Source organism: Neoarius graeffei, chromosome 11, assembly GCF_027579695.1.
Source record: "Neoarius graeffei isolate fNeoGra1 chromosome 11, fNeoGra1.pri, whole genome shotgun sequence".
Lineage (NCBI taxonomy): Eukaryota > Metazoa > Chordata > Actinopteri > Siluriformes > Ariidae > Neoarius > Neoarius graeffei.
This window is the reverse complement of record NC_083579.1, coordinates 19909764-19933522: the sequence shown is the minus strand read 5'-3', so window position 1 is coordinate 19933522 and position 23759 is coordinate 19909764. Positions and strand designations below refer to the sequence as shown.

The 23759-nt window shown below is 41.1% G+C and overlaps 1 protein-coding gene and 1 long non-coding RNA gene across 5 annotated transcripts in view; both read right to left on the bottom strand.

Moving 5' to 3' along the window:
* LOC132894163 (alpha-(1,6)-fucosyltransferase-like) overlaps window positions 1-7041 on the bottom strand; it is a 314613-nt gene extending 307572 nt beyond the window's left edge. For 2 of the 4 annotated variants that reach the window (XM_060933577.1, XM_060933575.1), the window contains exon 1: window positions 6725-6973. The gene's annotated coding sequence lies outside the window, so the exon portion shown is untranslated. The other 2 variants (XM_060933576.1, XM_060933578.1) reach the window with 2 other exon arrangements.
* Window positions 7042-22109: 15068 nt separating this feature from the next.
* LOC132894166 (uncharacterized) overlaps window positions 22110-23759 on the bottom strand; it is a 29962-nt gene continuing 28312 nt past the window's right edge. Inside the window, exons 2-3 of the long non-coding RNA XR_009655627.1 lie at window positions 22926-22995; window positions 22110-22179 (exon numbers count right to left, since the gene is read on the bottom strand). This is a non-coding gene — a long non-coding RNA (uncharacterized LOC132894166). The remainder of the gene's footprint in view (window positions 22180-22925; window positions 22996-23759) is intronic.

Genomic DNA, 23759 nt, shown 5'->3' with positions numbered 1-23759 from the left:
CCAGGGTGCACCCCACCTCTCACCCATATAGTCAGCTGGGATAGGCTCCAGCTTGCCTGCGACGCTGGAGAACAGGATAAGCGGCTACAGATAATGGACGGAATATTTTAGTTAATGGGCTATTATATTTTACTTCAACCTTTACAAATGTGGGTAAATAAATATTGTTGGTTATGAAAATAAAACAAAAAAAGGTTTTTTTTTTTAAGTAGACAGCCTTTCGATTTCATAAAATCGGTGAAATTTAGTTCCCTCTGAAATCTGGTCATTGTGATACATGCTTATTTCTTTTAAAAAATACACTACCGTTCAAAAGTTTGGGGTCACCCAGACAATTTTGTGTTTTCCATGAAAAGTCACTTTTATTTACCACCATAAGTTGTAAAATGAATTGAAAATATAGTCAAGACATTTTTTCTGGCCATTTTGAACATTTAATCGACCCCACAAATGTGATGCTCCAGAAACTCAATCTGCTCAAAGGAAGGTCAGTTTTATAGCTTCTCTAAAGAGCTAAACTGCTTTCAGCTGCGCTAACATGATTGTACAAGGGTTTTCTAATCATCCATTAGCCTTCTGAGGCAATGAGCAAACACATTGTACCATTAGAACACTGGAGTGATAGTTCCTGGAAATGGGCCTCTATACACCTATGTAGATACTGCACCAAAAACCAGACATTTGCAGCTAGAATAGTCATTTACCACATTACCAATGTATATAGAGTGTATTTCTGATTAGTTTAAAGTGATCTTCATTGAAAAGAACAGTGCTTTTCTTTCAAAAATAAGAATTTCAAAGTGACCCCAAACTTTTGAACGGTAGGTGTATACGTACCGTATTTTTCAGACTATAAGTCGCACTTTTTTTCATGGTTCGGCTGGCCATGCGACTTATACTCCGGTGCGACGTATATATGTTTTTTTTTTTTTCACCGCGGAATAACTGGAGCTGATGCTGAGTCTGACGACAGCCACGCAGAAGAGGAAACGGCGCTTCATCTGCCGCTGGAGGCAGAGTTGTTCAGAAGCGACACCGAGGATGAGGAATTCAATGGATTTGCTGATTTGGAGTGAAATCATCAGCTTGATAAACTTGATTGGCCTGTGTTTTATTATTAATGATAGGCCTATAGTTATTTAAATAAGTTATGTAGTGATTTTAGGCAGTGCTTAATTTGTGAAGTGGGAGGTCCCAGAACGCAGGAGGAGGGTGGGTCCGGCGACTCAAAAAAAAAAAAAAAAAGGCGGGGGATGGTTTACTATAACTTTACGCACATGCGCTTATTGTGTGTGTAAAATAATAATAATAATAATAATAATAATAATAATAATAATAATATCAGACATTATGATCTTAGAAAACGCTTTAGTAAACAGTTACAGACAGTAATATGTCGTGATATTATATTATAAAATATTAATTTTTATTAGTCTATATATTAAATTATATATTACATTTATCTTCTAAAATAACAGACTGTACTCATCACAACCGGTTTATTTCACCATTGGAGATCAGATCACACAAGACATGAGTTAAGTGACTCATTTTAAGGATTTAGGTAGGGGATTTAAAAGCGGTTGTTGTTGTTTTTTTTCACAAGATGGTTGTTTTTACTACCGTACCTGTCTTTGGAGATGATATACCTATAGCCTGCTTGACCTCTGATTTGATGAAATAAAATTCGACAAAAATGAATAATGACACTCCTCGATGATGACTACAGCTTTAATAACACAGATGAAAGAGCCATGGGGCGATAATAAGCCCTACCGGTAAAAATATTCTAAAAGCAAACTGATTAATGCATCAGTAATAGGCTACTAATATTAGTTATAATAATAATAATAATAATAATAATAATAATAATATAGGCTATTAGTAATAACGATAGTGATAGTATTAAAGATAGTAGTAGATATTTAAAATAATCAGACTAGGCTACTTACAGGGCAAAGGGTGCGTTATCACTGCTCAGCTGTTCGTTTATTAAATAAACAATGCAGTCGAGCAGGAACCACGCGCCGCTTATCAGATAGAATCACAGATTCTATGGATAGAATAACCCTTCAAAAAAGTGCGACTTATAGTCCGGTGCGACGTATATATGTTTTTTTCGTCTTCATAATGCATTTTTTGGCTGATGCGACTTAAACTCCGGAGCGACGTATAGTCCGGAAAATACGGTACATAGAAATTATTTTTAAAAAAAAACCAGGCCATTCTTTGGGTGGGAAGTTATGTAATTTGAAAAGATGCCCTAGCACATAATGTGCATAAAATCGCTCGCTTCACGCAGTCAAGCAGACAGAGGAAGTCCGTGTGCACACGCGCAGGTTTACCCTGGCTATGCACTGACAGTTACATCATTCTGTCGCTAAACGAACAGCTGATCACACCAAGGTGCTCGCTGACCGCCAATATTTATTAGTTTGGTCCTGCATTTCCTTTCCTTCACAACATCTTTTCTTCTCGCTTTCCATTACTGTAGTCAGTCTTTCACATTTCATTCACACACTCATTCTCCATTTCCCTCTCCTGTTACAAATTTGTATACCACAATGCCTTGCGCGAAAGGGGAAAGCCCATCATGTGATGCATGATGTAGTCTCTTGTTTTGCATCATGGTGAAGCAAGAAAAAATAGCAGAGAATTTAGAGCCACTTGGCCCTAAATTAATTAATTGTTTTATTTTAAAAAATAAAACTTGAAAGCTGTGATTTGAATCAGTAGCTTTCAGTCCACTAAACAAAAATAACTGGGTGTCAGGGAAAATTCTTTTTATGACCTAAACTTGAACAATCTGAAAGGCAGTACAGCTTTAACAAAAGGAATATTTAAATTCATAAAGAATAGGAAAATAAAGGTTACAGTTCTGGTAATAAAGTGTTCTTAATTAATAAATCAAAATATTGTGAAAAATCAAATCGTAAATCAGGTGAATTGTTACATGCCTGGTTCCATTTGCTCATTTTCCAAATCTTCCAGATGACAGACATTTTCACTTCACTGCTGTAGCCCAGCATTGCATAAACGTTCTGCTCTTCTGGCATACGATCAATGTGACATCAAGTATCGGTTTGACATACAGGTGAACTCTAGACATTAGTCAGATTTCCATGAGTTATTATTATTATTATTATTATTATTATTATTATTTATCTGAAAATCCCAATATGATTCCCATATAATTGTGCATCTCTTCTCTGAATGTCTCCAGTTGGTTTGAAGCCTGGGTTTTGCCTGTAAAGACTACATTTGTTATTAAAAAGGATAAACCAACATGAAGCCCAGAGAGCTGTCAATGGCAGAAAAGCAAATCATTTTGAAACTGAGAAAAAAGGGAAAATAAATCCAAGTCATTACAAAAACATTGGGCACAGCCAATACAACAATTTTGAATGTTCTCAAAGAGAAACCACTGCAGTACCAACGTCTAAACATTGAAAAGTTCGACCAAAGAAAACAGCAGCAGTTGAACAATAAACAGCATGAGCTGTGAAGACAAACCCAAAAACAGTCAATGACATTAACAACCTCCACAGGCACAGAGGTCAAGGTATCACAATTTGAAGGAGACTTCGAGAGCAGAAATATATAGACCATACCACAAGATGGAAACCTCTCATCAGCAGTCAGAATCAGAAGGCCAGACTGGAATTCACAAAGAAATACAGAGATATGACACAAAGGTTCTGGAACCAAGATCAACCTCCACCAATGGAAAGGCCAAAGTGTGAAGAAAGAAAAGGATCTGCTCATGATCCAAAACTTATAAGCTCATCAGTCAAGCAATGAAGGTAATATCATGGGTTGTTTGGCTCCTTCTGGAACAGGCTCACTAATCTTTATTGATGATGGAACTCATGATCAAGAAGAAGCCTTTATTTATCACAGACTTTAGCAGTGAAATTCCTCCTCTGCATTTAACTCATTTGAAGCAGTGAACACACATACCCAGAGTAGTGGGCAGCTATGCTCCAGCACCCAGGGAGCAGTTGGGGGTTAGGTGCCTTGCTCAAGAGTGCCTCGCTCAAGGGTGCCTCAGCCCAACCATCAAGCTGTTAACTGTGGGGGAAACCGGAGCACCTGGAAGAAACCCACGCAGACATGGGAAGAACATGCAAACTCCCCATAGAAAGGTCCCCGTAGGCCACTGGGCTCAAACCCAGAACCTTCTTGCTGTGAAGCGATAATGCTAACCACTACACTACCATGCCGCCCTGTAGTAGCAGAATTAATTCAGAAATGGTGAGTGACAATTTACAGAGAAATGCACCAATCTTCATCGTGCAGCAAGACAACAATCCAAAACACACTGCCAACACAGCAAAGGGGGAAAAATGGAAAGTTTTCGACTGGCCATGTCAATCATCAGACTTTAACCCAATTAAGCAGCATTTCGCCTCCTGATGAGGGGGAGAAGGCCCAAGGAAACTTTGAGGAGGACAGTTGAAAAGGAAATAAGGGAGAAAGATCTGAAGCCACCTGGGCTTCAGATCAAGCAAGTTGGACGGCTTTGGTGGAGGCCTCATGCTCCATTATGGGTGATGAGGACAAGTGATGAAGGGAGAAACCCCCTACAAAACGGAACTGAAAGAAGCTGTGCTCGCAAAGCAAGAATGCAACAGTTGGAGATGTCAGTGGGTTGACAGCTTGATACAGTTATTGCAAGCAATCACGTAGTTACTTTAAAACCAATAGCTCTGCTCCAATACTTTTGCTCCATGATTGCATTAAGCATACTCTGGAAACGCTACATTAATATTTACTACATGCGCCATCTGTACTGATTACACTGCAGTTAGATTCCTGGATACTTTTTTTAGATTTGCATTCTTCAAGTGCTAATTTACCCTCATGACAACAATCAAGCAGCTGACCATCCATCTCCAGTTCTGTCAACAAACTCATGAAACGGGTTTCATCTCCTTCTGCAGCAGAACTCTGCTTGCACAGTTTATGAAAGGTCCTGTTTTTCTGGAAACTTTGTGGACTGTGCTTCAAGTTTCAACCCTTTGTAAAATCAATATTTCTAAAGCACTAACACTGAGCATTCTGATGACGGCAAAGGGCTTGGCATGGAGTATTTAAAGCAAAGTGAAATAAACCTACTTATGTACGCCCCACTTATTGTTTACAAAAACACACCATTCGCCCCTTTACCAAACACCCAGCATGCACTGCGGGCTGGGAACTTCTGGTGGCTCGGCTCACATCGCTAATAACGGTATAAAAACAGATATTGGGCTAGAAAATCATTTTCTATGTTCAAATATCGAATGTAAGCTGAAATGTGATGTTATTAGATTGCTTTTATTTGTCTAGTTACTGGTTCCATGGTATTTTTCATCAGCACAGAAGCTAATCGGTCATTATTACCACATCGTCTTTGGCTCTGACTGACTGCACTGCCACTGCATTCTGTAGTGCTCACTACTATAATCTAAGTGTACTAGCAGACATCCAGTGAGAAATAAATCCTATGATGTAGATTAAATATTAAACATATAATGCTTAGCCAAGGCTGAGCAGCAATCATCTTAGCTACTGCTAGCACATTTGACTCCAATTTAATGCCTTTTACCTCTTCCGCTTTCCATTGCAACCAGGAACATTCTACATTGATCCCAGTGGTCCACAGTGGTGAATAAAATATTTGGAAAGTAGACTAATTACTGATGATTCACTTCATGAATTGAAGAGGTCTCATCCATTTGTTTGGGTGTAAAGCAGACCAGAATTCAAACATTTATTCTCAGATACGATTACACCTGTCATCCCACTGACATCAGATATTTCTCAGTCTGCTGGTCTGACAAAGAAATGTTCAAAGAAATTTTAATCACTGGCATTGACTGAACAGACAGGGGTGAAAGGTATACTGTCAGTCAGTGGAGTCAGTCAGCTGATGAAAAATACCACGGAACCAGTAACTAGACAAAGACAAATCTAATAACATCACATTTCAGCTTACATCCGATATTTGAACATGGAAAATTACTATATAGCCCAATATCGATTTGTACCGTTATCAGCAACGTGAGCCGAGCCACCGGAAGTTCCCAGCGCGCGATGCATGCTGGGATTTAGTAAAGGGGCGAATAGTCAAGAGAGGTTGCCTTTTTTCATTCGATTCAAATCTCTGACTACTTTCTGTCACTATAGGAGGTCGTCTCCCTCCCAAGAGGGATGCAAAATACAACACACCACCTACGTCAGGAGTTACCTCGAGATGTTCACTGGTTTTCTCACCTCATTTGCAACTCACCACGACAGTATTCCAAGACACAGTGATGCTAGGCGATTACCAAGGACGCCGCTTGCTTTTTAACGCTTAACTGTAACACAAGTGCTTTTCTTGTTCATCGTTTGTGGCACTAATTTCAGCTTAATATTATTCATATTCGTTTGAATAAAACTCGTGTCCGTGTGCTCTCTTGCTAGTTACCAGGCACCTGCTTGTGGTGGCTCTGTTTTAGTTCATCGATCTTACTAGCGCAGTAAACTTGCTGAAGTTTCAATAAAAGCCAGATACAGAGCGGATGCTTCGTGTTTATGTTAAAGGACCATGTGCAGTGGTCCCGCAAATAAGCTGAAAGGTATCCTTTATGTCACGATAGCGGTTGAAATAAGCAACTGCCCTAGAAAGCCCTGTCTGGCCTAAAGAGTATCTATTTCTTTGTGTTTGTATGTTAAATAACAATGAAACGATGCTTACCTTACACTGCTAGTGATGCGCCGTGTAATTTGGGCGGAAACAGGAACTGAGGCCACAGCGGAGGAGACGGAGACAGGAAGAACGCGGTACTACGTGATGAACAATGGTTCCTTTGGCCGTTGACGAAACTCCGACTGCCACAGCTCAGCCCTGCATATACGTGAAATACAATCTACAGTAATTTGTACTTCATTCAAAAAACATAACTGTTCGAGATCAGACGTTTTGACACCTTTGTGTTTACCCAATACGCACCTTCTGCCCAATTCAATGGTGCGCACCCATTGGATTAGGCATTATGGCTATGTCCGATCTGTACTGCGCATGCGTATACTTTTACGACGTCACAGAACATCTTATGGCACTTCAAAATAAACTTTTGCTTTGGCTGCATCCCAGTAGTGCGTCCTTTGTCCTCTAATGGAAAACTTCATAAGATCAAGTAAATTTGTGAAGGAAAATTCATAAGAACGTTGGAAAAAAACAACTGCGGTATTTGGAGAATCCCACTCCACGTAAAAAATCTGGGCAGCTCATTGGCCAGTCAGGGTGACGCTAGCTGGCCGCCATATTACCACGCACATCGGATTGATACGGTCATATCTGCCTAGGAAGCTACCCAAAATTCTACATTCAAAGATTTTTTTTTTATTGTCAGATCACTATATATCCAGGACATATACGAGAATCGAAATGCCGTTTCTCTCTCACCTTACTTGTAAAATCAGATAAAAAATATATTAAGTAAAACAATATATATATTTATAAAATATAGATAATATCGGTAAAAATACACTCTAAAATCAATGTACAAAATAGCAGTAGTGCAAATACAGTACAATACCTGTAACGGAGAAGGTGCTTAGAAGAGTAGCTTATGAGGTGTATATGAACAGTAGTGCAAATGAGCAATAGCAGCAGATACAACAGTAATGCGGGGGCGGCACGGTGGTGTAGTGGTTAGCGCTGTTGCCTCACAGCAAGAAGGTCCGGGTTCGAGCCCCATGGCCGGTGAGGGCCTTTCTGTGTGGAGTTTGCATGTTCTCCCCGTGTCCATGTGGGTTTCCTCCGGGTGCTCCGGTTTCCCCCACAGTCCAAAGACATGCAGGTTAGGTTAACTGGTGACTCTAGGAGGGAGGGCTGAGGGGTACCAATGATCTTGCTGGCCGTGTTTACTATGCGTTGCAGAGTCTTCTGGCAGGAAGCATTGCAGCCTCCGTACTACGCAGTGATGCAGCCAGTGAGGACACTCTCAATGGTGCCCCTGTAGAAAGAGCACATGATGGGGGGGTGGGACTCGTGCACTCCTCAGTTTGCGGAGGAAGTAGAGGTGAGTTTGAGCCTTCTTGGCCAGCGATGCGGTGTTGTTGGACCAGGAGAGGTCTTCAGCGATGTGCACCCCTAGGAATTTGGTGCTGCTCACCCTCTCCACTCACCACAGACCATCCCCATCGATGGTCAGAGGGGGATGCTGTGAGTAACCTCTTCTGAAGTCGACCACAATCTCTTTGGTCTTCCCCACGTTCAGGAAGAGATTGTTGTCTTTACTCCACTGGACCAGTTGGCTCACCTCATTCCTGTAGTTGGCTTCATAATTGTTAGTGATGAGGCCCACCACAGTTGTGTCATCTGCAAACTTGATGATGTGGTTGGTGCTGTAGATTGGTACACAGTTATGGGTCAGCAGGGTGAAGAGCATTGGGCTGAGCACACACCCTTTTGGGGCCCCTGTGCTCAGCATGATGGTCCTGGAGGTGTTACTGCCGACCCGTACGTTCTGTGGCCTCCCTGTAAGAAAGTCCAGCACCCAGTTACAAAGAGAGATGTTGAGTCCCAAATGTCCAAGTTTTTGTATTAGCTGCTGGGGAATGATTGTGTTGAATGCTGAACTGTAATCCAAGAACAGCATTCACACATAGGTGTTCTTTGAGTCCAGGTGAGTGAGGGCTGGGTGTAGAGCAGCAGAGATAGCATCCTCTGTGGACCTGTTTGACCTATATGCAAACTGGAATGGGTCATGAGAGGGAGGGAGGATGGGCTTGATGTTCTGTATGACCAGTCGCTCAAAGCATTTCATGATGATGGAAGTCATTGCTGGCCGATAGTCGTTATAGCTGGATGGGAGGGGCTTCTTTGGCACTGGTATTATGGTTGTAGCTTTGAAACACGTGGGAACAACAGCTTGGTTCAGGGAGATATTAAAGATGTCAGCAAGGACATCCTTGAGCTCCATGGCACAGTCCTTCAGAACATGACCATGTATGTTGTCTGGTCCAGCTGCCTTATGTGGGTTGATCCTGGAGAGGGTCCTCTCCACGCTGGCTGGAGCCAGACATACAGCCTGCTCGTCTGGGGGAGGAGTGGTCTTTTGTGCTGGTGTGTTGTTTTGTGTTTCAAAGCATCCAAAGAAGTCATTTAGGCAGTTTAGCAATGTGATGTCACTCTCACAGGTCCGTGGTGGGGGTTTGTAGTTAGTGAGGGTTTGAATGCCATGCCAGAGAGACTGTGCATCTCTGGTGTTGCTGAAGTGTCCAGATATTTTCTTGCTGTACTGACGTTTTGACTCCCTGATGCAAAACAGGTTGGCTCTGGCTGTTGCTAGACCTGCGGTGTCACTGGCCCTAAAGGCTGCGTCCCGAGCCCGCAGGAGCCTGTGAACCTCTCCTGTCAGCCAAGGCTTCTGGTTAGCACAAACAGTGATTGTTTTGCAGTGAGTGACATCATCAGTGCATTTAGCGATGTATGCTGTGATGGCCTCGGTGTATTCCTCTAAGGCCCTGTCCACATGGCAACGGATTCAGGTGACTCCGATACAATTGCTTATCGTTTAGGCCTGGCGTCCACACGGCACTGGCGTTTTGGGTGCCCAAAACGCAATCTTTTTGAGAACGGGTTCCAGAGTGGAAAGATCTGGCAATGTTGCCGTTGTGAAGTCGTCTGGATGAGTAGAACGGATTTGTTTACGATGACGTCACAACCACATGACTGTGAGTGCTTCACGCCGGGTAGAAGTGTAACGAACTCGATGCGAGTTGTCAACAAATCCTATAACTTGGTTCATGAAACGTGCTTACAAAATATTTTCACTGTGAATATTTATTGTGTAATGGTGCAAAGTGAGAGAGAGAGAGAGAGAGAGAGAGACTCTGCCCTTAGGGCAGAGTCAATCCCGCCAGCAAAAATAGGGAAAAAAGGAGCGATCTCACCTCTTCAGATGTTGGTTTAAGTCCGACAATACATTCCTCAAAAAGGGCGTAGAAGAGCAAATTAATCCATCAACGTGTAGCATTCAATTTATTCTGGACCATTAAAGACGCCGCCTTCCGCGTAGAATCATACGTCATCCTCGCCGCCATATTGGAGAGGTCAAAGCGGAGAATAAAGATTCATGTGCTGCGTTTAACTGTACCAACAGGTTTACTGTCCAAACGAGATCACATGGGATTACCTTTCACAGGTGAGAAACAACAAATTAATCCATCAACGTGTAGCATTCAATTTATTCCGGACCATTAAAGATGTCGCCTTCCGCGTAGAATCATACGTCATCCTCGCCGCCATATTGGATAGGTCAAAGCGGAGAATAAAGATTAGCTGCGTTTAACTGTACCAACAGGTTTGCCATCCAAACGAGATCACATGGGATTACCTTTCACAGGTGAGACTGGAAAAATACTTTTCATTGTATTTGGTCATTATAATGTAATTTTACGAACAGATTTTCCTGACTTTGTGGCTAATATGAAGTCTCGCGCATAATAGTTTATGGGCATGCGTCCTTACTTCTTCTATTGTTCTGGTGTCTCTGAAGGGACCGTCTTACAGCGCCCCTAGAGGTGTGGCATGTGTATTGCATCGTTTTCAGCAGCAAGCGTTGCGTTGCCATATGGACCTGATATTTTACTGATCATTGCCCATTTGGACGCGATATATTTTTAAATAACATCTCGTTGCCGTTGTCGTGTGGATGTAGCCTAAGGCCCTGTCCACACGGCAACGGATTCAGGTGACTCCGATACAATTGCTTATCGTTTAGGCCTGGCGTCCACACGGCACCGGCGTTTTGGGTGCCCAAAACGCAATCTTTTTGAGAACGGGTTCCAGAGTGGAAAGATCTGGCAACGTTGCCGTTGTGAAGTCGTCTGGATGAGTAGAACGGATTTGTTTATGATGACGTCACAACCACATGACTGTGAGTGCTTCACGCCGGGTAGAAGTGTAACGAATATCACCAGGAAAAAGCCTTACAGAGCACTAGTGAAAGTGAAACACGAGCTTGGATATCTCATCTCATCTCATCTCATTATCTCTAGCCGCTTTATCCTTCTACAGGGTCGCAGGCAAGCTGGAGCCTATCCCAGCTGACTACGGGCGAAAGGCGGGGTACACCCTGGACAAGTCGCCAGGTCATCACAGGGCTGACACATAGACACAGACAACCATTCACACTCACATTCACACCTACGGTCAATTTAGAGTCACCAGTTAACCTAACCTGCATGTCTTTGGACTGTGGGGGAAACCGGAGCACCCGGAGGAAACCCACGCGGACACGGGGAGAACATGCAAACTCCACACAGAAAGGCCCTCGCCGGCCCCGGGGCTCGAACCCAGGACCTTCTTGCTGTGAGGCGACAGCGCTAACCACTACACCACCGTGCCGCCTTTTTTCTAAAGGCAGGGTACACCCTGGACAAGTCGCCAGGTCATCACAGGGCTGACACATAGACAACCATTCACACCTACAGTCAATTTAGAGTCACCAGTTGACCTAACCTGCATGTCTTTGGACTGTGGGGGAAACCGGGGCACCCGGAGGAAACCCATGCGGGCAACGTGCAAACTCCACACAGAAAGGCCCTCGCCAGCCACGGGGCTCGAACCCGGACCTTCTTGCTGTAAGGCGACAGCGCTAACCACTACACCACCGTGCCACGAGCTTGGATATTATTATTATTATTATTATTATTATGTTCAGTGTTAGTTCACAGTAGTAATGCAAGAAGCAGAATAGTGACAGTAATAGTGAAGCAAAAACATGCAATTGTACAAACACTGCAGCTCTACAGCAAAATATTCATTTATGAAATGATCTGATTCTTAACACCAGTAGTGCCAATGATCTTCTCATTGCGATGCGAGTTGTCAACAAATCCTATAACTTGGTTCATGAAACGCGCTTACAAAATATTTTCACTGTGAATATTTATTGTGTAATGGTGCAAAGTGAGAGAGAGAGAATAGCCCGTAGGGCAGAGTCAATCCCGCCAGCAAAAATAGCGAAAAAAAGGAGCGAGCTCACCTCTTCAGATGATGGTTTAAGTCCGATAATACATTCCTCAAAAAGGGCGTAGAGGAGCAAATTAATCCATCAACGTAGCATTCAATTTATTCCGGACCATTAAAGACGCCGCCTTCCGCGTAGAATCATACGTCATCCTCGCCGCCATATTGGATAGGTCAAAGCGGAGAATAAAGATTAGCTGCGTTTAACTGTACCAACAGGTTTACCGTCCAAACGAGATCACATGGGATTACCTTTCACAGGTGAGAAACAACAAATTATTCCATCAACGTGTAGTATTCAATTTATTCCGGACCATTAAAGACGCCGCCTTCCGCGTAGAATCATACGTCATCCTCGCCGCCATATTGGAAAGGTCAAAGCGGAGAATAAAGATTAGCTGCGTTTAACTGTACCAACAGGTTTGCCGTCCAAACGAGATCACATGGGATTACCTTTCACAGGTGAGACTGGAAAAATACTTTTCATTGTATTTGGTCATTATAATGTAATTTTACGAACAGATTTTCCTGACTTTGTGGCTAATATGAAGTCTTGCGCATAATAGTTTATGCGCATGCGTCCTTACTTCTTCTATTGTTCTCGTGTCTCCGAAGGGACCGTCTTACAGCGCCCCTAGAGGTGTGGCATGTGTATTGCATCGTTTTCAGCAAGCGTTGCGTTGCCATATGGAGCTGATATTTTACTGATCGTTGCCCATTTGGACGCGATATATTTTTAAATAACATCTCGTTGCCATTGTCGTGTGGATGTAACCTAAGGCCCTGTCCACACGGCAATGGATTCAGGTGACTCCGATACAATTGCTTATCGTTTAGGCCTGGCGTCCACATGGCACCGGCGTTTTGGGTGCCCAAAACGCAATCTTTTTGAGAACGGCTTCCAGAGTGGAAAGGTCTGGCAACGTTGCCGTTGTGAAGTCGTCTGGATGAGTAGAACGGATTTGTTTACGATGACGTCACAACCACATGACTGTGAGTGCTTCACGCCGGGTAGAAGTGTAACGAATATCACCAGGAAAAAGCCTTACAGAGCACTAGTGAGAGTGAAACACGAGCTTGGATATTATTATTATCATTATTATTATTATTATTATGTTCAGTGTTCGTTCACAGTAGTAATGCAAGAAGCAGAATAGTGACAGTAATAGTGAAGCAAAAACATGCAATTGTACAAACACTGCAGCTCTATAGCAAAATATTCATTTATGAAATGGTCTGATTCTTAACACCAGTAGTGCCAATGATCTTCTCATTGCGATGCGAGTTGTCAACAAATCCTATAACTTGGTTCATGAAACGCGCTTACAAAATATTTTCACTGTGAATATTTATTGTGTAATGGTGCAATCCCGCCAGCAAAAATAGGGGAAAAAAGGAGCGATCTCACCTCTTCAGATGTTGATTTAAGTCCGACAATACATTCCTCAAAAAGGGCGTAGAGGAGCAAATTAATCCAATTTATTCCGGACCATTAAAGACGCCGCCTTCCGCGTAGAATCATACGTCATCCTCGCCGCCATATTGGAGAGGTCAAAGCGGAGAATAAAGATTAGCTGCGTTTAACTGTACCAACAGGTTTACTGTCCAAACGAGATCATATGGGATTACCTTTCACAGGTGAGAAACAACAAATTAATCCATCAACGTGTATCATTCAATTTATTCCGGACCATTGAAGACGCCGCCTTCTGCGTAGAATCATACGTCATCCTCGCCGCCATTTTGGAGAGGTCAAAGCGGAGAATAAAGATTAGCTGTGTTTAACTGTACCAACAGGTTTTCTGTCCAAACGAGATCACATGGGATTACCTTTCACAGGTGAGACTGGAAAAATACTTTTCATTGTATTTGGTCATTATAATTTTACAAACAGATTTTCCTGACTTTGTGGCTAATATGAAGTCTCGCGCATAATAGTTTATGCGCATGCGTCATTACTTCTTCTATTGTTCTGGTGTCTCCGAAGGGACCGTCTTACAGCGCCCCTAGAGGTGTGGCATGTGTATTGCATCGTTTTCAGCAAGCGTTGCGTTGCCATATGGACCTGATATTTTACTGATCGTTGCCCATTTGGAAGCGATATATTTTTAAATAACATCTCGTTGCCGTTGTCGTGTGGATGTAGCCTAAGTCTATGTGGGCATTGTAAGTGGCTGCTGCTTTGAAAATGTCCCAATGTGTAGTGCTAAAACAGTCTTTCAAAGCATAGGAGGCTCCTTCTGGCCACACACGTACTTCCTTTTGTGTTGGTCTGATGGCTCTCACTCTGGGTCTATATGCAGGTCTCAGCATGATGATGTGATCAGAGAGACCCAGGTGGGGGAGGGGGAAGGCCTTGTAAGCTCCTTTGTGGGTTGTGTACACCAAGTCCAGTAAGTTGTCACCTCTTGTTGGAAAGTCCACATGTTGATGTAGTTTGGGTAGTAAAACCTTTAAATCTGTGTGATTGAAGTCTCCTGCTGTGATGAGGAATCCGTCAAGGTGCACTGTCTTTTGTTCACTGATGGCCTGGTAGAGTTCATTGAGTGCCTCACTCTTAACATTGGTGTTAGTGGTGGGAGGGATGTAAACAGTGACGAGCAGAATCGATGTAAACTCCCTTGGTAGGTAGAAGGGTCTACATGTTATTCATCTAATTGTTGAGGGGGGAAAAACACAAACTGGATATATTATTTATACATGCGTGTGTATGTGTGCATTTGTGTGCATGCATGTCAGTGTGTGAATGGTTGGTTTTTGCGGGGTGTTTGTCTTTTAATCATAATGTACAGTTTTCACTACATTTTATCATCATGGATACATTCAGGCAGATTACTGTAGATATTATTTTCATTCATTCATTCATTCATTCATTCAAATAGAAAAGACATATGTACAATACATGCATAACAGAGAAGAAAACAAAGTGTGCATTACAAAATGACAGAACAATTCTGGTTGACACAGAGATGGAGACAGCATGTGGGTCAGGGTCCACAAAAGTAACGTTATTTCCCGTTGCCTGGAGGCATGTGAACCCTCATATACTGTTCCAGATCAGCAATTAAAAAAGTAAATAAATACATTCTATTGCACAGAATGAAAAATGAAATGAAAATAATCATGCAAATAATGGCTGGAACAGAGAGTTACCTGTAGATATTACAAATCAACTATTTAGAAACAGATTGATCCCAATTTGTAAGTAGAGCTATGGATTATGTATAATCAATTATATAATAATAATAATAATAATAATAATAATACAACCCCAATTCCAAAAAAGTTGGGACAAAGTACAAATTGTAAATAAAAACGGAATGCAATAATTTACAAATCTCAAAAACTGATATTGTATTCACAATAGAACATAGACAACATATCAAATGTCGAAAGTGAGACATTTTGAAATTTCATGCCAAATATTGGCTCATTTGAAATTTCATGACAGCAACAACATCTCAAAAAAGTTGGGACGGGGCAATAAGGCCCTGTCCACACGGCAACGGATTCAGGTGACTCCGATACAATATCTTATCATTTAGGCCTGGCGTCCACACGGCACCGGCGTTTTGGGTGCCCAAAACGCAATCTTTTTGAGAACGGGTTCCAGAGTGGAAAGATCTGGCTACGTTGCCGTTGTGAAGTCGTCTGGATGAGTAGAACGGATTTGTTTATGATGACGTCACAACCACATGACTGTGAGTGCTTCACGCCGGGTAGAAGTGTAACGAATATCACCAGGAAAAAGCCTTACAGAGCACTAGTGAGAGTGAAACACGAGCTTGGATATTATTATTATTATTATTATTATGTTCAGTGTTAGTTCACAGTATGCAAGAAGCAGAATAGTGACAGTAATAGTGAAGCAAAAACATGCAATTGTACAAACACTGCAGCTCTACAGCAAAATATTCATTTATGAAATGGTCTGATTCTTAACACCAGTAGTGCCAATGATCTTCTCATTGCGATGCGAGTTGTCAACAAATCCTATAACTTGGTTCATGAAACGCGCTTACAAAATATTTTCACTGTGAATATTTATTGTGTAATGGTGCAATCCCGCCAGCAAAAATAGGGGAAAAAAGGAGCGATCTCACCTCTTCAGATGTTGATTTAAGTCCGACAATACATTCCTCAAAAAGGGCGTAGAGGAGCAAATTAATCCAATTTATTCCGGACCATTAAAGACGCCGCCTTCCGCGTAGAATCATACGTCATCCTCGCCGCCATATTGGAGAGGTCAAAGCGGAGAATAAAGATTAGCTGCGTTTAACTGTACCAACAGGTTTGCCATCCAAACGAGATTATATGGGATTACCTTTCACAGGTGAGAAGCAACAAATTAATCCATCAACGTGTATCATTCAATTTATTCCGGACCATTAAAGACGACGCCTTCCACGTAGAATCATACGTCATCCTCGCCGCCATTTTGGAGAGGTCAAAGCGGAGAATAAAGATTAGCTGCGTTTAACTGTACCAACAGGTTTGCCGTCCAAACGAGATCACATGGGATTACCTTTCACAGCTGAGACTGGAAAAATACTTTTCATTGTATTTGGTCATTATAATGTAATTTTACAAACAGATTTTCCTGACTTTGTGGCTAATATGAAGTCTTGCGCATAATAGTTTATGCGCATGCGTCCTTACTTCTTCTATTGTTCTGGTGTCTCCGAAGGGACCGTCTTACAGTGCCCCTAGAGGTGAGCCATGTGTATTGCATCGTTTTCAGCAAGCATTGCGTTGCCATATGGATATACTGAAAGGTATATCCAGGTTCTAGAGCAACATATGCTCCCATCCAGACGACGTCTCTTTCAGGGAAGACCTTGCATTTTCCAACATGACAATGCCAAACCACATACTGCATCAATTACAGCATCATGGCTGCGTAGAAGAAGGGTCCGGGTACTGAACTGGCCAGCCTGCAATCCAGATCTTTCACCCATAGAAAACATTTGGCGCATCATAAAACAGAAGATACGACAAAAAAGTCCTAAGACAGTTGAGCAACTAGAATCCTACATTAGACAAGAATGGGTTAACATTCCTATCCCTAAACTTGAACACCTTGTCTCCTCAGTCCCCAGATGTTTACAGACTGTTGTAAAGAGAAAAGGGGATGTCTCACAGTGGTAAACATGGCCTTGTCCCAACTTTTTTGAGATGTGTTGTTGTCATGAAATTTAAAATCACCTAATTTTTCTCTTTAAATGATACATTTTCTCAGTTTAAACATTTGATATGTCATCTATGTTCTATTCTGAATAAAATATGGAATTTTGAAACTTCCACATCATTGCATTCTGTTTTTATTTACAATTTGTACTTTGTCCCAACTTTTTTGGAATCGGGGTTGTAATAATGATAATAATAATTGATCATGTTGAAAAATTCATCTATGCAGCTGTATTAAATTATGAAATATACTGTATTTAAGTATTAAAATCACTTATAATAATAATAGAATTTAAAAAGTACTAAATTCATTACAATTTACTGCATAATAACAAAACAAATTATTCTAATATTCAGTTTATTAGAAAATATTTCCATACAAATTACTATTTCCAAAACATTTTAAAAAATTACATAAATTTCAAGAAAACCTAAATAACACCAGGCAATATCCATTTATAACTATGTCAAACAAAAATAAGATCAATATAACAATTCAAGAGTATAAAAAGCCAATGTGTATTAGAGAAAATGAGATGTGAGATATTAGTGTGAGTACTGATTTATATATGTTATAATCTATGCTATGCATGTACAGAAGCATTTATTTGTTTGCCGGGAAAGAGGAAGATGCGTTGAACACCGGAAAGGCTACCAAAACTGAATTAGATCTTCTTCACGGAGCCAGAGCTGTCCAGAGAAAGACACAGGAGAGGCGGAGAGGAGGTCGTGTGGTCTGAAGGGAGGCGGTTGGCAACAGCTGGGTTGTGACTGGTCAGGAGATGGAGGATGGAAGTGACGATTCAGGAAGTGAGAGAGGAATGTTTGAGTTTGGTGGCTCCAATGCTCAACAGAGCGAGGTGTGGAAATTTTATCAAAAGAAAAAGAAAAAGAGGAAAAAGCCAGATACTGTGGACTCTAGATCTGATTCAGAAAGGTATGAAAGGGAAAGTCATAAGGTTTTTATTAAGTTGATGCAGACAGATACCACTTTTAAAGAGTGGAATCCAATCCAACTCACAAAGGGTCTAAACAAGGAAATAGGAGAGATAAGAAGCGCAAAGGCTTTGCAGAGTGGACAATTGTTAGTATTGTGTAATAATGCCTTACAATATGAGAAAGCTTTAAAGGTACAAAAGATTAATGGAAAGTCTGTACAGTGTTCAAGGGCTAATGATCAAAAGCTCTCCAGAGGTGTCATTACAGGAATTCCCACTAATATAACTGCAGAAATGCTGAAAGAAAACATCAAGAAAGTTAAAGTGAATGCAATTAAGCGTCTTAAGACCAAGAGAAATGGTGGAATCTGTGATAGCCTGTCTGCAATGATTACATTTGAAGAGAAGGAACTACCGGATAAAGTGTTTGTTGGATTCATGTGTTACGATGTTAAACTATACATCCCACCACCACACCGGTGTTATAAATGCCAAAGGTTTGGGCATGTAGCAGCTGTATGTAAGGGCAAGATGAGATGTAGCAAATGTGGTGGAGAACACAAGTACGAGAACTGTGACAAAGATTACAAACGATGCTGTAACTGCGGTGGTGAACACAGTGCAGCCTATCAAGGTTGCGAGTTTAGCAAGTGAGCTAAAGAGGTGCAGAAAGTTAAAGCTTCCCAAGGTATTAGTTATTCAGAAGCCGTAAAGAAAGTCCCTAAAATCTCACCATTACTAAAACAAAATGAACGTAGAGAAGTCAATAATGACAAGTCCACTAATAACTGTGAGGGATGCAATAAGTTGGAAAGGGATGGTCTAGCTATCAATAAGAGCGACTTTGTGCTCTTTATGGCAGAGATTATTAATTGTTCAGCTCAGACTCAGAGTCGAACGGAAAGGATAAAGATAATTGTGAGGTCGGCTGAAAAGTATCTGGGTATCAAAGGATTACTCTGGGAGACAGTCAGAGATAATCTAAAACACGGATAGTCAATCTTCTCAAGTTATGTCAAGCTATGATTAGTTTAATGCTGTTAATAATATTACAGTGGAATGCCAGAAGCTTGATTACTAATGGTCAAGAGTTCAAGAAGTACATTGATAAATTAAAGGAAAAACCTAACATAATTTGTGTGCAGGAAACTTGGTTGAAGCCTGAATTAGATTTTATCATTAAGGGATATACTGCAATTAGAAGGGATAGAGGAAATGGTAGAGGAGGAGGAGTTGCAACTTTTATCCAAAATGGAATCAGCTATAAAGTTCTTGGGGCCAACAAGAATCATGAGTCAATTGTGACTAAGGTATGGACTAAAAGAGGCCCAGTGAATATAGTGAACTATTATAATCCCTGTGGGAAGCTAGATGAAAATATCCTGGAAAACATTTTGGAGCCAGTACAAGGTAATATGGTTTGGTGTGGAGATTTTAATTCATACCATCTGCTTTGGGGCAGTGATCACACAGACTCAAATGGTTATATAATTGAGTTTATTGATAATAAATGTTTGATATGCATTAACAATGGGGAGGGTACACGATACAATGGTATCAGCAACACAGAATCTGTCATTGATTTGACATTCTTATCTAGCAAGCTAGCAGGTACTAGTTCATGGAAGGTAGTAAAGAAAATTACAATTGGTAGTGATCATTATCCAGTATTAACTAAAATAGGATTAGAAGTGTGCTGTGAAAAGATTAAAAGAACACCAAGATGGAAAATGCAAACTGGGAAAACTTTCAAGTATTATGTGCATTAAGATGCCTTAAGCTAAGGGAGGTGAAAGAAATAGATGTTAATGAATTTAATAGTGTGTTGGTTGATGAAATAATAATATCAGCTGAGGAATCTATACCTAAAGTTAAAGGAAATGGGAGAAGTAAGTGTTCCATGGTGGAATAAGGATTGCAGTAAAGCAGTCAAGGCAAGAAATAAAGCTTTTAAGGATCTTAAAAAGTGTCATTCTCAAAATGCTTTGATTGAATATAAGAGAGCTCAGGCAGCTGTTAGGAAAACAATTAAAGCAAGAAAGCGTACCTTTTGGAGGGAATACTGTAATAGTATAGGAAGGACTGTGAAGCTGTCTGATGTATGGGGCATGATAAGAAGAATGGGAGGGATTAGAAAGAATCATGAGTTACCAGTCTTGAATAGTGGAAATATAGTAGCCATTAATAATCTGGAAAAAGCTGAACTTTTAGCACAAACATTTAGGAAGGTGCACAGCTCTGAAAACCTAACTAAAGAGGCTAGGGCAGTTAGAGGCAACATGTTAAGAAAGCACCCAAATGTCTTAATAAGGAAGGAAAGCTCAGAAAACCCATTGGATCTGCCTCTTACTATGTTTGAGTTGAGGAAAGCCATATCTGCCAAACAGACTACTCCAGGGAAAGACATGGTATGCTACAAAATGTTAGCAAATATGACAGACGATACACTAAGGATAGTACTGAGATTATTTAACAGCATATGGGATTCTGGGCATCTTCCATCAATGTGGAAGCATTCAATAATAGTTCCTGTACTTAAGTCAGGGAAAGAACCCTCTGATCCTGGTAGTTATAGGCCTATAGCGTTAACATCACAACTAGGCAAAGTTATGGAGAGGATAGTCACAGAAAGAATAACCTACCATATGGAAAGTAAAGGACTCTTCTCTCCCTATCAGAGTGGTTTCTGTAAAGGCCGTAACACAATGGATTCAGTCTTATGTTTAGAGTCTAACATTAGGAAGGCTCAGACCAATAAGGAGATAGTAATAGCAGTATTCTTTGACATAGAAAAAGCCTATGACATGCTCTGGAAGGAGGGTCTGCTCATTAAGTTAGAGTCCATGGGAATAGGTGGTAAGGCAGACAACTGGATTTTGGATTTTCTATTTGACAGGAAGATACAGGTAAAAGTAGGTACAGAGTATTCTGGAATATATACAGTGGAAAATGGTACACCGCAAGGTAGTGTGTATAGCCCATTATTGTTTAATATCATGATTAATGACATCTTTTTAAACATAGAGCAAGGTATAGGCAAATCCTTATATGCAGATGATGGAGCATTATGGGTCAGAGGATGTAATATTTCACATGTCAAAACAAAAATGCAAGCAGCAATAAAGAAAGTGGAAAAGTGGGCAAATGAATGGGGTTTTAGGCTATCAGTGTCAAAGACTCAAGTAATATGTTTTTCAAGAAGGCGCAAAATCACTCCTTTTTCTTTAAAACTTTATGAACATCCTCTTAAGCATGGGGTATGGTTTGACGAAAAGTTAACATGGAAAGTACACATGAGTAAGGTAGGAAACAAGTGTAAAAAGGTTATTAACATCCTTCGCTGTTTATCAGGACAGTCCTGGGGAGCCAGCAGAGCAGCTTTGCTTAATGTATACTGGGCACTTATGAGGTCTGTCTTTGATTATGGCTGCATAGCATATATGTCTTCAGCTGAATCTAACATAAAGGTCTTAGATACACTGCAAGCTCAGGCTTTGAGGATCTGTAGTGGATCCTTTAAAACATCCCCTGTACCTGCAATGCAGGTGGAAATGGGTGAGATGCCGCTAAGGATTAGAAGAATACAACTTATGTTGACATACTGGGTTAACCTTAGAGGACAATATGCTGATCATCCAGCCAAAATATTTTAAATGACTGTTGGGAGCATACCAAGTCCAACTTTAGAAGTCTTGGGTGGATAGGTGATGCTAAAGCAAAGAGTTTAGGGCTACATCAGTTCCAGTACAGTCCTTTATCCTCTATTCAGCCATGGTTTTTCCCATTACCTTCTGGAGACCTGGGCATTCACTTAGAAATTAAAAAAGAAACCAAAAGAGGTGACAGTAGAAGCCATAGTGCAGACTTATTTAGAGTTACATTTTCCATGCCATACATTCATATTCACAGATGGATCAAAAAGATCCAGAAAGAGAGTGTGCTGGTTCAGCAGTACACATTCCAGCAAATGATGTGAGCATTTTGAAAAAAATAGATGGCAACTTATCTGTTTACACTACAGAGTTAGTAGCGATCTGGTTGGCCCTGGAATGGATAAAAGAAAACAAAATTCACAATACTGTCATCATCTCAGATAGTTATTCAGCTCTACAAAGCATACAGTCAGGTAGATCATTCAGGGGTGACCTCATCAATGAAATATACAGTACATTATTCCATCTAGAAGCAGTAGGAAGAGTAACTCATTTTCTTTGGGTACCGGCACATGCTGGTGTTGAGGGTAATGAGCAGGTGGACAAGTTAGCCAAACAAACACTCAAGCATGAAGAGGTAGATTTACTAATCCCTGTGAGTAAGGCAGAGGCTAAGGTCCTGATAAAGAATCATGCCAAATCAATCTGGCAGGAATACTGGGATGATAATGAAAAGGGCAGACATCTGTACAACATCCAAAAACAGGTGGACAAAGGAAGAATGGAAGGTAGAAATAGGAAAGATGAAAGCATGATAACCCGTTTAAGAATTGGTCACACAGGGCTTAACGGTACACTAAAAATAATAGGTAAACATCACACAGGAAACTGTGATTACTGTAGCCAGCTGGAAACAGTTGAGCATGTCTTATTTCACTGCAAACAGTATGAGGAAGAAAGAAACAACCTTTGTCAGTCATTGAGCAGAGTGAAACACAGCAGTTTTAATCTACCTGGCATCTTGGGTACATCTAGCCATGTATATCATTTTGTTCTCAGATTTCTCAAAGAAACTGGGCTAGCCCAGAGGATATACGTTTTTTTTTTGTTTTTTTTTAAATTTAATCCAATATCTACCTGTTCCACACTCCAGCCCAGTTGGTGGCGGTAATGCTCCTTTAAGTTGGTTGCCAACCGCCATAAAACCCTAAAAAAAGAAGAGGAGAAAATCATACCAACGCTGTCATGCTCTGCCCCGCTCATCCACTCCAGATCTCTCATGCCAGCGCCGATCCGGGACAGGAATTCTTTCTCTCTTGAACTCACTTCCTGATTTTTACTGCTGCTGATTTTAAGGCCGTTCTCAGACTCTGACTTTGCCGGACTGTCTTGTTTGTTTCTCTAGCTGTTTTTGTGTGCCTCTTGCTTTCTCTCTCTCGCAACTTTTTCTTGTTCATAATTTTTGCCCTAGTGTTCTTCTGGACTCATGGGCGTCGCCACCATTGAATGTGAAGGGGACGTGTCCCCCTTACATTTCATAATTCTTCGTTTGGACCCCCCCATTTAACATAAAATATTAGTTCACCCAGCGCCGTTTCTATTGCTTCGTGAAAGAATCCATTCCACTTGATCGATAATAGAATACATAGCCCACTGAAAATCCACTCCGGGTTTTCCGGGCGTTACCTACAACAACTCATGTCTGTGAATATTCTCAGTCATCCAGGTCATAGTAACTATGGGTGGTAAAAGAGAGCAACTGGACTTGCTTGAAGATTCTTGAAGACGTTTCACCTCTCATCCGAAAGGCTTCTTCAGTTCTGTCTGACTGGTAGGGAGTATCAGGTATTTATCCTCTCATGGATGAAAAGCTCATCTAAGGTGTCATTGAGTCATCCTGTTGGTGTGGGTCACTGGGGGCTGAATGTGAATGGCCTCGAGAGTCGTTAGGGTGATCAATGGATTGCCCGT